At 41.4% G+C, this 16210-nt stretch overlaps 1 long non-coding RNA gene and 1 other non-coding gene across 2 annotated transcripts; one reads left to right on the forward strand and one right to left on the reverse strand.

Annotated features, from left to right (window-relative positions):
• Nucleotides 1-1270: 1270 nt before the first annotated feature.
• Nucleotides 1271-1363, forward strand: trnai-uau. Its single transcript is given in 2 exon segments — nucleotides 1271-1308; nucleotides 1328-1363. It is a non-coding gene; the product is annotated as a tRNA-Ile (tRNA).
• A 3968-nt stretch (nucleotides 1364-5331) lies between these two features.
• Nucleotides 5332-12055, reverse strand: LOC102309403. The gene is made up of 4 exons (XR_001335834.2): nucleotides 11623-12055; nucleotides 7596-7744; nucleotides 7209-7299; nucleotides 5332-6784 (listed from the first exon to the last, which is right to left on the reverse strand). It is a non-coding gene; the product is annotated as an uncharacterized LOC102309403 (long non-coding RNA).
• Between the last annotated feature and the right edge of the window lie 4155 nt (nucleotides 12056-16210).

Raw genomic sequence — 16210 nt, forward strand, 5'->3', positions numbered from 1 at the left:
ATCTATACTTCAATCCATTAATCTCATCACTCATTAGTCTATTTTGTCTACTAATGTTCATCACTATCAATCCTTCTATCATTAATCAAGTCACACAGTTGAAATTATTGAGGGTATGCAATGATTCGCCCAGTAATTAATCACTTTTCCTACTTCACAGCCTGATATCTTGACAAAAGATGAAATGGCCACAATAGAAGGATCGACCTGTCTTGAGGGACTAGGGCTACATTTTAATGTTGGTGTTCCTGCTAGTCAGCACTAAAAAAATTAGTTGGTAAAACGAATTCTTCATGTTTTATCAACATAAAACTCCAGTTCCATGTTGGTTCAAACATGTTGTGGTGCTACTGAAGCGATGTGTAACCACATTTGGCACCTGTGTGTGGATGCTAGCATGCAACAAAGGAAAACAACTGGTGCTAGTAATGCTAACAAGCTACCTTTGGTAAGCTAATCTTTTCATGTGCGTGCAGGCTTATACTAATTATGCCCCACATGTCCATTGGACTGGGCTCTGTTTTGAACGCAGACTCGCTGAATATTTGTTTCTCTCAAATAAACTTTGAAACCAATATAAATTAAACTATGATACAGTATGTTTCACGCCCTGTTTGCAGGTCTACCAGATGTTTTTTCAGTCCTCCGGGATAAATCATCCTTACAAACAAGAAAAAGTAGCAACAATTTTTTACACCCAAACCTAGTTTTATTTACAGTTATTTTATTTTCTATCTAAACGGTTTACCTTGTAAACCTAATCGAGTAGTTTTACTCTTGAAACCTGATCAAACACTAATGAAAGATTTTTAACGGGAAAGTAATACCACAGAAGGTTTCTCAGGGGTGTCAGAAGTAAAATGATCTCCACCTTTAACACCCCCAACCCTCCAAATGCAGACATTTACCTGCTTTAAAAATCCTCACTATGGGGAACATGACAGGTTAGATTAAAAAACTAGTTTTACACCACAAAAGAGAGAGAGTGTGTCAGGAAACACTAAGCAACAGCTTTAATTTGCTTAGGTTTCGATAATGAAAAGCAGTAGATGTGAAAAAACACATTACAGACAAAGTAAAGTTCAGTTTTCTGAGTTGCTAAGTTTGACATATCTCCTGAGAGGACTCATCCACACAGGAAGCCACTAGCAGTGACATCTTTCTGTGACAATCATCAACTTCCAGGTACAATAGGTGAAATAAGAGCAGGTGATCAAAAGTGGACAGAAGCAAACTGCTGATTGATACATCAGGACATCGTTTACCTGAAGCTCCAGTAGCGCAATCGGTTAGCGCGTGGTACTTATAGGCAGTAATGGGCTGAGCAATGCTGAGGTTGTGAGTTCAAGCCTCACCTGGAGCAGTGTCTTTAGGCTTGTTCTTACTTATAATAGATAAGACAAATAACAATAGTATGTGAGGTGCCTGTAGCTCTGGAGGTAGAGCAGGTTGTCATTTCTGGGACCAACTATTCCAGTCTCCATGCCAAATATCCTTGGGCAAGATTCCAACCCCATGTTGCTCTCTGATTTGTGTGTTTATTGTAGATGGAACAAGCATAGTGAATGAGTGATCAACAGTCAAATCTGTTCACATGATACCAAACATTAAAAAGCATGCCTCCTATTTAAATATTCAATTCTAATTTTTCAGTTTGAGGATTGTTTTGTTTGAAATTGACAACTCAATTTGTTTCTACTCAGTTTGTTTTTACAGAGTTGTATTTTCAAAAAAGATAAATTAGCAACAACAATTGTGATGCACTTGTTCATATACTGACTCATCGAGCCTTTCCATCCACCCATTATGCAGTAATTTATCCATACAGTTTTAGTTTCAATCCAGTTCATTCAGTCCATCTTTCCCCCCGAACCTACACAGATCTTCTATTTTCCCATAAACTCAATCATCCATTTAACAGACAACTGCCTCCTGATTAAAGAGCAGGCTCATAGAAACAGAAACTCAGTGGGAAAGAAAATGGTCGCAGACGTTGCATCAAATCGTATCATCACGCCAAATTACCCACGAGTCTCTGCTCATTTTTCTCCCGTTGTGTCCAATCTGTCCGTCTGGCTCCAATGCTCCGCTGGGCAGTGCTGATAGGCCTGACAGGTTTCTGGATCCTCCTCAGATAACTGGGCCAAAAAAAGAGAGAGAAAATGGATCTGGAGGGGACAGGAAGGCGCTGACACACTAAAAACTCTTAAATCCCTGTTTGGATTTGTGGCAGTTTACAAACAGGGACGAGTAACACTAAGTATAGCTGGAAGGAGGAAAGAGAAAGTGTGAAGAAGTCCGCTGGATAAACTAAATCTAAACACTCTAACTAGGTCATATGGATGAATGTCCTGAGTTTGGTTTATTAAACGTTTTTTCAGGCCCCTCAACAGAATGTGACACCATAACTCACACTGATAACATCTGCACTGTAGGAGTACAAAACACACACTGGATTCCATGGTTAAGTGTAAAAACCTGCTAAGATAATCACTAATCTTCTTTATTGAGTGGTTTTGGTACCTAAACCAAGTAAATATCTGGCAAAACAAACTTCAAGCGCTCGTCAGTTTGACGCTGCTATTCTTTAAAAGCTTTCCTTCAGGTTGTTTGTATGGATGTTCTAAAGGGAACAAACAAAAAGCTGACATGAACATTTTGGTTTATGGTTTGCTTCCATTTATATATTTTTATTTTAGCTCTGAAATGGTGGATTAAGCAAAGCTGATTATTTTTAAAAGATCTTTTTGTCATAACCATCTGCAGAACATCACTGATGACCTTTGTGGCAGTAGGAAAGAAGACATGGTCATTTTGGACACGAGGATGTGCTGCTTTCTGATGGGAAAACTTTGGACTTTCCAACTAAACAATCTGAAACAGGCCTCAGGTTGTGTCTTTTAGATGATTTGGTGTAAGGCCAGCTTTTTTCTCTCATTTTCTTCTTCTTACTTCTCCTTTCTCAGTCCTACTCTTCCATCTTGTATTCCCCTCCTGTCTTTCCCTGCCTAAGGCCATATGTGTCATCAGTTGTTCCAGCCATCAATTTGTTTCATAAACCTCCACTTCTTCACTCTGCTTTCCTCCCCTCCCTGCTTGCGGCCATGCAGCTGAGAATTAAGAAGCGTGATGACCTCCCACCTCAACTCACTGATCATCACAAGGCAAACATGCACCGAAACACAGAAAGACAACCGCAAGGGACAAAGGTTTGGATCTGTCTGAACGAATGTTCCGTCGCATGAGTGAGCTGTGTGCAGTTGATTTGGGGTTATCAAATTGTATGCTGGTTATGTCCATCAATGCTTTTACATGTTGAAACATCAGAGTCTGTGTAGATGGTGGATCCGAAGGAGGCAGCCTCTGAAAAAGGACATTGTGTTACTGAAAGGTCTTGAAAGCTTGAGTCTGATTACATTCATCAGCAATATCAGTAAGTACTCGAAAGATTTAATTCTTCCACTGTTACCTTCTTCAACGACATGTGTTGCTGCCATCAGAATCAAAATGTCACTTTTTGTCTGTCTGCTTTGTTCTACTGTGAATAAAATACGAGTTTCCATGATTTACAGATCATTGACTTCTATTTTTTATTTACACTTTACACACCAACCCAACATTCTGGAAGTGAGGTTGTGCCTTCAGCACATGTTGCTGAGAGTCTTCAGTGGTGAAGCAATAAAGGGTATAAACTCAACGCAGAAGTGCCTTTATGTGTTTTCCTTTCAAAAGCCATCCAGTAAAACTAAACAACCGATGACTTTGTGGGCTATACAGCATATTTTAATTCACAGCATGAAACATTCATTCCAATTAGTCAATTTTGTCACTCTAAATGTAAGAAGTAGGATTACATAGGGTTTGCCCATTGGCTAACAACTTGTGGTTGACAATTAATTTCCAGATGAGCTGTATCCATTCCTTGGTTTTGAGAAAAGCCTCAGCTTGAAACTTTATATCAGGACTTCAAAGCTGTTTGGCGTCACAGTCTGTCTTTTACACTGAGCTTTTTAAACAGGGACAATTTCATAGTTAAGCCCAAACCATTTACTGCCTACACCAAACCAATTAGGTTTTATCTATACTAGAAACAGATGAAATTAATAAGAGGATAAAAATCAGTTGCTGTGACAATGTGCTGAGCAGTGATTTGCTGGCAGTACCAGTCCTTCCGACCTCGAGCTGTGGACTGTTTTTAAAAGTGGGTCATGTTGTGTACCTGACATGTATCAGGAGCTATAAAAACAGGTGTAGGGTCATAAAACTATGGTTCAACTTCACTAAAACTGAAAAAATGTGATCAAAGCAGGAGAAAAAGTTATTTAAATGTATTCATGGTGACAATAAACAGGCTGCTTGATCGTTCACAGTCGATGTTAATTGTTAATTTCAGTTTGTAGAATGCCATTTACCTCATCAGTTCTTCTTTCTATATAAAATGAGTTAGCATGCCTTTGGCTCTTCCTCCCTCAGGAGTGTGATAAGCAGCGTCTCTTCCCGACAGTCAGTTTGAATTTACTGATTAGCCTTCAGCTAACCTGTGGACGACAGGATCCACCGGCTCATGTCCGTCTGGATTAGGGTCCTCTGTTAATTCACCTTGTTGCTCCTGGCAAAATACCAAGTCTGGAGAAAAGACAGACAGAAGGAAACAAGAGGGAAAAAACAGCATCTGCAGAAAGAACAACTTCCAGGAATGAAGAAAAGCAAAATGTCTAAAAACAGAAGTACTTTCTCTCTATGGTCATTTTCTTCTTCCTTGGTGTGTTCGGTTTCGTCTCCTCGCAGTCGTTCATCATCCTCAGGTACATTTCAGGCTGACGGGGAGGTTAACGTCTGGCGTGTTGAGTGCTCAGCTTGAGTCGCTACATTCACACAGCAGTTGCAGCTATCTTTAGGTAATTTTAGCGTGACACTGCAAACTGCAGCGTAAACAGTTTTTAAGCATAACATGAGGAGTCAGAATAAAACTTACTGACCCAAAGAAATGCTGTGATGTATATGAATTAGCAAACATTTACTTCTCTTTGAAACACGGCTACTAACAATGCTTTTTAGCAGTTAGTTTCTTATAATGGACATTTTACTTTACAACATGTAACCCAATGAAACTTTAACATTTGGAGGGAACAAATAAAATCAAACAGTCTCAGCAGCTTGTAAAATACCCGCAACATTTAATGTTTTCAACTAACTATATTTTTACTTTTCTTGTTTTTTTTCCCTGTTTCTGGGTCCAGGCTCCTCCTGCAATGGATGAGGCACATAGTCTATTGACCCCCCAAGACCCAAGCAGCCACAGGAAACAATCACTGATTATTACATGGCGTTTATTTATGAAGTACTGAGGGAAAACAACAGAACAGGAGCATCAACACTTCAGCGTCAGCCGAGGCCAAAATGATAAACAGCACAAAGCTAAGCTATGATGCCTGCACTTATAACCCCATGGAGAGAAAAAAGAAGCAAAACAAAGACAGAGTCTGACCTCCTTGTCCTATCCAAAAACAGGAGAAAACAATGAGTTAAAAGTAACAACAGCTCACCCCTACCCACTCCACTTCCTCAACTATTAGAAAGAACCTCAGCTGGCAGCATCTAGTTTACGAAAATTAAAACAGCCATTTTTAAAATCGGGCAATGGGGGAAATGGCTACAAAAAAACAACCCCGTGTTACCAGAGTCTAAGGAAAGGCCACAGTCCAAGCAGCAGGTATACTCTTGCTTTGACGTCCTTCTTTGTAGTAGTGTTCATGGCCCATATTAATTATGTTGCGGGACAAGCAGACCCTTTGCTATAATGAGAGCATGAAAACAAGGTTGTAACTGAAAATCAGTCAATTTACCCGACCCAACCAACCCCTTCAAAATATGAAACTGGTGGTGTACTGGGGGGGTTCCATTTCTGACTCGTCAGGCTTCAAAAACAAAAAGTTCAGATTTACTGAAGTCTTGAAGTTTTTCAATGAGAAAAAAATTCCATAAACTTTTCCAGCTCATGTGTCTTGCCTCGTGGCGCAATGGTAGCGCATCTGATTTCAGCTCAGAAGGTTGTGTGTTCAACTCATGCCGAGGTCAAAATGAGTGCCTTCAGCTTCAACTTCCAAGTCGAAGCTGAAGGCACTGTTCTGTTACTACAGAGTTGAGTTGAGTTGACAATTGAAGAATTTTTTTTGTTCAAGAACAACTTTATCTATTTCCAAAACTCCCTAAACTTTTTTTGGCTACCAACTGGACCTTGTGACAAAATTGTGTGATCTGTTTTCTCATCACATCTGGGTCAATGAATTTCTGGGGTTGTTTGTTTAGGAAACATGTTGGACAGAACTATGGAGCCAGCAGAGTGGTAAAATAAATGCTGCACATTCCTCTCCAGAGCCACCTCCTCCAACCTCCACCTTTTGCTGGGGGACACTGAGGTGTTCTCACACCAGCTGAAAGGCATAGCCTCTCCACTGGGTCCTTGGTCTCCCAGTTTGACATACCCAAAACACTTAGCTTCATGTTGACCAGTGAGGAGGTCTTGGTATCCGCTGGCTTATTTTTGGCTGGCCTTGTGGTGTCTTTTGGTAGTCCTAGTTCTGTTGACCGGTCAAATTAGTCCTTTTACAGGCCTGTATTTAACAACTTATGTAGAGAGGAAAAGAAGGTGTGCAAGTGGGACCTTGTGGTGCAATGGAAGCGCATCTGATTCCAGCTGAGAGGGTTGCATGTTCACCGCATGTCGAGGTCACCCGAAAGCTTCCTCAGTTTCAGCATTCAAGGTGAATCTGGGGGTGCATTCCTATAAATTAATACACAGAAACTATGTCTTTCAGAAAACATGCCAAAGATTTAAAATGTATTCATGTTGGTTGAATTAATGACTGGAAATGCTAATTTTCTCTGTTCAAGAAGAAGCACTCCTTTATCTATTTCAAAGAGGTTCAAATGTCTTTTTCCTTAAATGAAAACAACCAAGAAGAATGTTTGAATATTTACATGAATAAGTTATGTTATGTTAACACATGTGTGTGTGTGTGTGTGTGTGTGTGTGTGTGTGTGTGTGTGTGTGTGTGTGTGTGTGTGTGTGTGTGTGTGTGTGTGTGTGTTGTGTGTGGTGGGTGAGGTAGCACACTAGTTATCAGGTCTGTCCAGCTGCTTCATGCTCTCTAAGCACTTTACCAGTCGACACAACACTCCCAGGAAAAATAAAAGACATCACTCACGCTCACATCCGTCTTCAGTTTTGCTGTGTACCAGAAGCATTCACGTTTCTGTCCTTTCTGCTTTTACTCTCGGTTGTAGAGGTTCGACTTTCTGTAAAAAACATCAAAGTCACTGTTAGCCAGGCTTTATTTAAAGTAGAACAGTCTGTAAAGCTGCCTCTCACCATGTAACACTGACATATACCCCCATGACCCAGACGTGTGGACGGATGGACAGACAGATGGCTGTTAACCATGCAAGTTTGATCAAAGCTGAGATTCAAGGATCTTCTTATAGTCTGTGACTTTTCACATTTTGAATATTGTTTCCTTAAAACTGTCATTAAAACTCATTCTTATTTCATCACTATAACATTTAAGAAAACAATCTTTTTCCCCCTGATTTACCTTCATGAGCTGCAGCACATAATTTCCTCTGGATTCAATGAAGTGGTCTGATTATTATTCTGATTTCAGTGCCTCTCCTCCCCACAGGTCTGAGCCTACATACGTCAAGTCAGCGCCTTCCCTGTCTGTAGATGCCAGATGGAGGAAACCTTGAACGGAGAGCACAAAGCAAAGGGGGTACAGCCTTTCACAGGACCTGGTTATGCAACAGGTTATCCTCCCTTCATGCCTTAAATCGTAACGATTGTGCTGTGACATCCCTTATAATTACAGAAAAATTTACTGCTGCAATACAAGCATCTGAAAATGTCTAAAAAAAGGAATTCTATCTATTATTTGACCTTTTCTATCAACCTCATGAAAAACAAATGCCTGGAGCATGTGTGTTCTTGTGTATTTAGAATTTCTCAGGCTCCAGTCGTGCGATGAAGTGACATATTATCATCCAGTGACTTATCATTTACTTTGGAGGGCAAAAGGCAGATGACAAGCCGAGTATGTGGAGACAGCGTGCTGTTAGAAAACAAAAAAAGGACAAATATTTCACTCATCAGCAACTCTCTGTTCCACGTTCAGCTGGGACTGCTCTCAGCCATCAATACATTTTTTGTGAGGACGTGCAGTGACTTCGTTCTAACCTGCAACCAAATTTAAAAGGAAAAAAAACTTTGAAAGCTCGTGTTAAAGTATTTGAGTCTAAAACTCAACCTGGTGCTCACAAAGATAGAAATACTCACTGCCACACATGCTTCCATCTTTCCAGCCTGTATTAATCCTGGAAGCTTCCCTCACCGTGACCCAGAAATTTACCGATGTACCTTATGGGGACTTAATTTTTGTCCCCCGAAGGAAGATGAGTCCCCAAGTTGGGAGTGTGGGGAAGATATTTGTCCTCCCAATATGAGTAATACAAGTACACACATGCACAGGCACACAAACTGAGTCCTGAAGGAGATTTAGCTGTGACTCCAGATGATTCAGACAGATTTAGGGAATTGGAGAAAACAGATGGTGTGTGTGTGTGTGTGTGTGTGTGTGTGTGTGTGTGTGTGTGTGTGTGTGTGACTGGTTCCAGATTGGCTAAACTGGAGGACAGGAGGAAAAAGAAAAATGTACATTTCGGAAGCTAAAGTCTGAAAAAACATTCCATTGGTTGAGTAAAACTGAAGTGGGCGGGGCCACACTCTGTGCATCTCTGCCGCCTCCTTATCGCAACAGCGTTGGGACATCGACAGCAACCTCCAAAGCTGTCAGCGCAGAAGCCCAAACATCTGCAGTTCTTCTGATGTCCACTTGATGTCGGTCTGCACGGACTCCAGTATCAAAGCAGAAATAAACACGTTTACAGTCAGAACTTCAGAACAACAACGTCAGCCATCCGGATACTGGTGTGAGAGGTGTACCCCGTGTTGACCATCCTAGAAGTCCAGGCTCCAGTGTTGGTAATTAGCGTGTATCTGTGTGCGAGTCTTTGACGTTCCCACAGTCCATGATGCTGATCCAGCTTCTACACTTCTGATGTCTCACAGAGGGAAAGAAATCAGAAACATCTGAGGTGAGAACCACGGATGGTTTAAAGAAATGCATTAAGGTTGGGTCAGATAAACTTCTCCCAATATGAGAAGTCTTTCATGGCTTCAGCTAAAGTCCCCCTCTGTGGTGACCAGCTGAGGTCGTCTCTGTGTTGGCCGGAAACAGGAAACACGCTGCGTCTCATGACCCTATGAGGTGTTGTCACTTCACAGCACAACATATGTGGAAGATCAGCAACCTCGGACTCAGCCAGGTGGTGAAAAGGATCTTATCACTCTGTGTTTGTGTGAGTGTGGACTTCCACGCGGAGAATCTTTCCACTTTCCAACATGCTGTACTCCCCTGCCTCGCTCTCTCCCTCCCTCTCTGCAGTCCCCCGTGTGTGTTGTTGGTGTGTTTTTGTTCCCAGAGCACATTCGCTTTCTGCATCATTCAACAGCCCTCCAACCATCTACCACACACGCACAGAGACACGGACACAAACGCCAATGCGGATGCATTTCTTTCTTTTTCATTTTAATTTCACTTCACGCACACACAGACACGCAGATTGAATATTTAAACCAAGAGGATCTACTCCGTCTCACTGAGTCAGTCGGATGATGTCATTTTTGTTTTGTTAGCGTAACAACTGTTTTAAATCATGCAAACTCTTGTTGCTCTGTTTTTGGTCTCCACCGACGCCTGAGGGAAATATTTCAGGGATTTTCTCCAAAAGCAGTTGCTGAAAAAGAGTCTTTGACAGTGAACCACAACCCATGGGCTGTCTCTCTGGACTCAATACATTTATTGGACTTTACTCATTAAAAAACATCTGAACCTGATTTCAATTGAAGTTAAATGAAAGTGTTGTTCTTTCTCTCACTGTGAGCCTCGGGCTTTGTCATCATTGTCAGATCTCATGCTGAGTATCAACCGTGGTTTCACATGTTTCAGTTGCATTCATTACCTGCTTTATTTTGGTATATTGTGCATTTCCTGTTCTTCTTCCTGCATCTGTACTTTATTGATTTTTGCCTCTGAGTTTCAGTGTGGTACTGTCATAGGATGCCGCTGTGTAATTTTCCACAGACAGCTATAAGTGGTATTCTTCCAAAGGGGAAGCACCGAGGAGCCACAGCAGCTCACAGTCCACATAAAGGGGGTCACTGGCTCTCTGCTGGAGCTCCAGACCTCCTCCCACATTAACATAAGCTGTGTGGCAGGAGCTTCATCGTGGCTGTCCACAGCACATTCAGTAGGTGTAGCACATAGATGGTGCTTCATGGTACTTGTGTACTGTGTGCATGTGATTTTCCCTCGGCCGTCTGTCAGGCTGTTGCATGTCCTAATCTTGCTGTTTGTCTAAATTGATTTCAGTGAAAGGTGTTGCATCAGGACAGCAGTACTGCAGGAGCACGTCACTGTTTTGTTTTCCTTCCATTCTCTGGTTCAGGCTGTGAGTGAGCTCTGCAGTAACATCCTGAGGCATCTCAGGGAGAACCACCTGAACCGTGCCGCCTTCCATCATGTTTTCATGAACATGAGACAGAATTTTTAACAGCAAAGTGATAAAAACTTACTGGGAAAGCACTGCACATGTTGTGCTTTATGAAATAGTGATGGATTTGTGGTGTTTGTCGGGTAGGTCACAGGTAAACAACCAACTCTGCAATTCTACCAAGTCAGCTGTTTTTACACTGCTCCTGCTCCTTCTGTGGCCTTTAAGTGCTCATATCTGCTTTTCCTTATTTTCTGTCATATCTTTGCTCTTACAGCAGAGGACGCTCGTCCTAAACATTGATTGATTGATTGATTGATTGATTGATTGATTGATTGATTGATTGATTGATTGATTGATTGATTGATTGATTGATTGATAGAACTGAGGCCTGGGATAAGGTACAGAAGGATTATTTTGAGCAGTAAATCGTACAACTCCACTCTGTTAGAGTCCGAGGATATAAAGGAGCAGAATGGCTTCACGTTTTGCTTTTGCTTTAGATTTTGACTTTGTTAACTACTAGAAGACTAGAGGAAATATTAGTTACATTAATGGAAACAAAAACACACTCCCTATATTTATTTATTTATTTTTCTTTCCTTTTTCTTTTTCCTTATGTATTTTTTATTTATTTTGTTTGTTGTTTCCTGTTTTGCTTCTTCTTCTTCTTTCATTCTTATTGTATGGATATTTTAGTTGTTTAAATATGGAAAAAAAAAAAAGAAAAAAATATATGTACTGACAGATAGCTGAAGTTGATGGTATTGTATAGTGATTCTAAAATGTCAATAAAAAAAACAAAAAAGAATGGCTTCACTTTAACACGTTTGTGGTCCTGTGGGTGTTTTAAGAGCTCTTTACAAGCTACAGTTCCCTTCATGCTCATGAAAGATGTCAACTCTTTATGTTCTATAGGTGAAAGTCCTGCACTAAACAAAAGCAGACAAACCCAGTGAGTGCATGCAGTTAGTTAACTGCATCTTTATTTATTTCATCTATCACCTAAGTTACCTGCAGTTTGCAGCTTGGCCTTCTGCAGGTTGTGGTGTTTCTGCACCGTTCACGTTATCAGGCCGAGACGTCATCTCACCTTAAGGCTCCAAAACCTGCACAGGTCCTGACGAGACCTGAAACTGCAAAGTGTTTACAGAGTTTTGTTTTAATTTATGCAACCAACAAAAGAGTATGACAGGACAAGGAAGAAGGAAGTTTAAAGGTAAGAGAAGGTAAGGAACAACAGACGAGGGAAAGCGAGAGGATATCACGGAAGAAGAAGAAGCAACAAGGGGAAAATTTGTAGAAAAAGGACAAGGAGGGTTTTGTTGGGGTTTGCATGGAGGAATTAAGCCTCAGTGCTTATGTAAGACGCCTCCACAAGACAGAAGGACTTACATAACAGGAGAGGAAACAGGAGGATCACAGTGAAACTGTCTTGTAAAGGCTAGAAAACACTGCTAACTGTCCACCTGTGGCTGAAGAGCAGCTTGTAGCCCTGACAGTTCAGGGGCTGACCTGCTGGTAAGCATCATTTAAGGGGGTCTCCTGGGAACTACTGGCCCTCCAAAACTTTATATTCTGCCTACACTCGGATATTCTGAACCAATAATTCAGACATTTTTTGTTTTACAGTTTCAGTTTTTTAAAATGAGTGAATAACTGTGAGTTATTAGAGGCGCCACAGAACCATCAGGTACTTTGCAGCATCCAACATTCTGACTTTTCTCATCAAACAACACTTCAAGTCAGTAACTTCCTGACAACCACCACAACTGGCTTCTTCACAAGGAAGTTTCTGTTGATGTTTAACAGAGCGACAGGGTGCCTCAACTGACCAATCAGCATGCACATATTTTCCGCATTTGATTGGTTCAGAATATCCGAGTGTAGGCAGAATATAACGTTTTGGAGGGCCAGTAGTTCCCCTGAGACCTCCTTAAACGATGCTTACCAGCAGGTCAGCGCCTGAACTGTCAGGGCTACAAGCTGCTCTTCAGGTGGACAGTTGGCAGTGTTTTGGTTTCATTCATTCATCAATTTTGAGGACAATCTCATGAGCACCCATTTTTTCACCTCCATTTGAACTGAAGCAAATATCTGTACAACAGTATTAACAGGAAGTGGAGTGGCCCCCAAAGACACAGACAAGCTCTGGCTTCTGGTCCTCTAGTTCTGACTTTGGAATAAATTCTATAAAACGTCTTCTTTCCTTCACCTGTAAAAAGGAGGAGTAAAGTACCATAAACCATCAGAATGCACATTTCTGAATTCTACACTTGCACACGAACGAGTCTTTTACAGATTAACTGAAAGACTGGTCTGAAACCAGAGCGTCAGTTCAAAGGTTGCTGCCAGGAAAATGACAAATGTGACTTTGAACCCATTAGTTTATCATTGTGTGTAAGGTGGTTTAGATTCAGAGGAGTAACAGGTCTTACGAACTGTGGACAGATGGATGGATGGACACCTCACCATGACATAACCTCATCAGACCTTAGGTCAAATGAGGTAAATAGGAAAAAACATCCATAATAAGAGATCATTTATCTGCACTTGTGGAGCTGGATCGTTTTCACTGTATGTCTACAAAACAATCCCATCTGCGGTTGTGGTCACTGGTAGTGGCGTCTTAGATCGTAGATCTTAGTGGATGCTGGATTTTGTATTCACAAAATACTCATACAGTAACTTCTCATTGTCAGTTGTTGCCATCTTGGGTACATAGCAGAAAGAGAGAAACCACCCAAATTTCCACCAGCAGGAGTGGGACACGTTAAATAATAAATAAATACATTTTTATTTCTATAGCACCTTTCAAGACAGAATCACAAAGTGCTGCACATAAGATTACAAGTCATAAAAAGATTTAAAAAGAGAAAATAAAACAGGCAAAAAATTAACTAAAAGCAGTTTTAAAAAGGTGAGTTTTGAGTTGTTTTTTTAAAAACAGCTATTGAGTCCACAGTTATTAATGGGGAGAGAGTTCCACAGTCTCAGGGCCACAGTGGCTAAAGCTCTGTCACCCTCAGTCCTCCTCTTAGTATTTTTTATAGCAAGTAAGCCCTGATCAGATGACCTCAAAGACCTGCTGGGGACATCGGGCTGTAGCTGATCAAAGATGTAGGCTGGTGCCAGTCCGTCCCCAGCTCTGTAGGTCAAGACCAGGATCTTAAAATCAACTCTAAATTTAACAGGAAGCCAGTGTAACTGAGATAACAACGGTGTCACATGTGAGTACTTGGAGGATTTCGTCAAAAGCCGCGCTGCAGCGTTTTGCACAACCTGCAGACGATCCAGAGAACCTTTGCTTAGACACATAAACAGCGAATTACAATAATCCAAGCATGACGAAATAAATGCATGTATAGCAATCTCCAGTTCAGGGCGAGATAAAATCGGGCTTAGCTTAGCCACATTTCTTAAATGATAAAAACAAGACCGAACCAGAGATATCACACGCCCATCCAATGTGAGACTCAAGTCAAAGGTGACACCTAAGTTACCATTATAGCTAAAGCTAACTAGCTAAGAAAATGATGTGACAAAATGGGGTTGTTAGCAATCAGCTGGTGAAGGATTGCAAACATAATTTCAGCTAAAATGCGCCCCGTACAGTTTGAAACAACGCTACCTCATCACCTGGTCGAGCTGATGACTCACACACTGAAGACTGGAGTCCTTGTTGCAGCAGCCTGGGGGTTAGTGAGCTGCAGACCATTTCCTCCGTTATTAATGAAACTGTACTAACAGGGAGATTTAAAATGAGAAAATCAAGACTTCACTTAAACCTGGATTATTTTCCTGCCTCCACACTGTTGAAACTAGCAACACACAGTATAAAAGATGGATGTAGTCACTGTGACCTTATCCATTGGTGAATGAAGCCTACTTTTCCTTTGATAAAGAGGATTATGCAGAGCCAACCTTTGTCCCTGGTTAATTCTCCTTTCAGACTTTAAGAATGACTCCAAATTTACAAAATGAACATCTTCCTTTTTTTTTAGTGGGAGTTCAAATGAGTGTCTGACTTCATAAACTAATCAGGAAGTGATGTGCGGAGGTGAGTGAAGAAGGTTGTTTCCTAATGGATGGCCATGAGTGAGACTGCAGGTTTAAAGCAATTCTTCAGAAGTTGCTTCCATCTTTTATACTGTCTGAGAGCTGAAGTGCAACAGCTTCTTTAACTGGGAGCCACAGATAAAAAAAGAATGTGTTTCTTCTTTTCTGTTTCGCCTCCAGCTCAGTTTCAGTGACGGCTGCAGTCAATGAACTAAGATTTCAGTGGAAAAACATCAGCCAACATGCCGTGACTACAGTAACTGGCAGCCCGAGGCCACTAAAGTGCAGATTTAATGAGTCGGACTGTCACAGGAAAACATTGCGTTCAGCTGTCTTTGTGCAGCTTGCAGGAATACTGTTGAGACGGACGCTCACTCCTGACCTCCTTACAGCCTGCCTGCCACGCTGGTGATCGAGGAAATGAAGCTGTCACTGCTCTTACACTCCTTTCATGTCGGTATAGATAGCAGAAAGCCTTTTGCTCAGCGGGCCAGTGTGAGCCGGTCTCCTATGATTTAACTGCCGAGGTCGACTAAAGCCAATCTGCTATGACTGAAGTCTGCAGTGCTGCGCTGTGCTTGTGAAGTCTGGTGCTTTACTTGAATTTTTCCATTTTATGCCACAATATACAATCCACATAACACAAACAGAGACAGTCCCTGTTAATACTGTCGCCCTCATCCTTACACAACCCTCACCTCAGCATCCAGTAAATACAACATTAAACACAAGAGGACATTCAAAGTAGAGAAATTCTTTCATACTCACTATGAAAGGGGGGGGGATTCCTCTCAGCGTATATCCTTAGGAAGTCCAGCCCTAACTATATGCTTTAGGAAAAAGGAAAGCTTGAAGCCTGATCTTAAAAGTAGAGATAGTGTCTGTCTCCTGAATCCTAACTGGAAGCTGGTTCCACAGAAGAGGGGCCTGAAAACTGAAGGCTCTAACCCTAACCCTTGTCTGTGATGAAGCCTTTGTTATCTAATGACAAAGTTTTGTGTGGATGATGCAGCCTTTGGTATTATAGTTTAATAAAATAAAAATAAAAAAAACAAATAAATTTTTAATAAACTCAAAATAGGCCAAATGGTAGTGTGCCCGGGGCAACGTTTCGACCCCGCAGGGTCTTCTTCAGGCCAGGGCACACGCGGTACAAACAGAAAAAGTGGCTGCTGTGAATAATCTGGAGATGTTGCTCCTTTGGCTGTCAGGGCAAGAATGTGGGCGTTAAGGCGTCTGGGAAGAAGTCTCAAAATTGGATTATAGATAACAGACAGGTGGTGTCATAAGCCCCACCCTCTGTTCAAGGACAGTTGTCCACAGTGGACCTTAGATTACTGAGAACCTTCACAGACAGTGAAATGTGAAAAACTGCAGTTCCTCTTTTGGCCACTTGAGTCGGCTGCAAAACTGAGTGAGTCCACATAGAATTTCATGTTAAAACATCCAACTTTACAGCAGAAATAAACATGTTAGAGCCTGACACCGGAAAAAACACAGTCTGGATAGACGATTTCTCTTTTAAAGCTTTGCTTGTTTGTTT

Source organism: Haplochromis burtoni, unplaced genomic scaffold (genome assembly GCF_018398535.1).
Source record: "Haplochromis burtoni strain Fernald_Lab_line unplaced genomic scaffold, NCSU_Asbu1 Contig_698, whole genome shotgun sequence".
NCBI lineage: Eukaryota > Metazoa > Chordata > Actinopteri > Cichliformes > Cichlidae > Haplochromis > Haplochromis burtoni.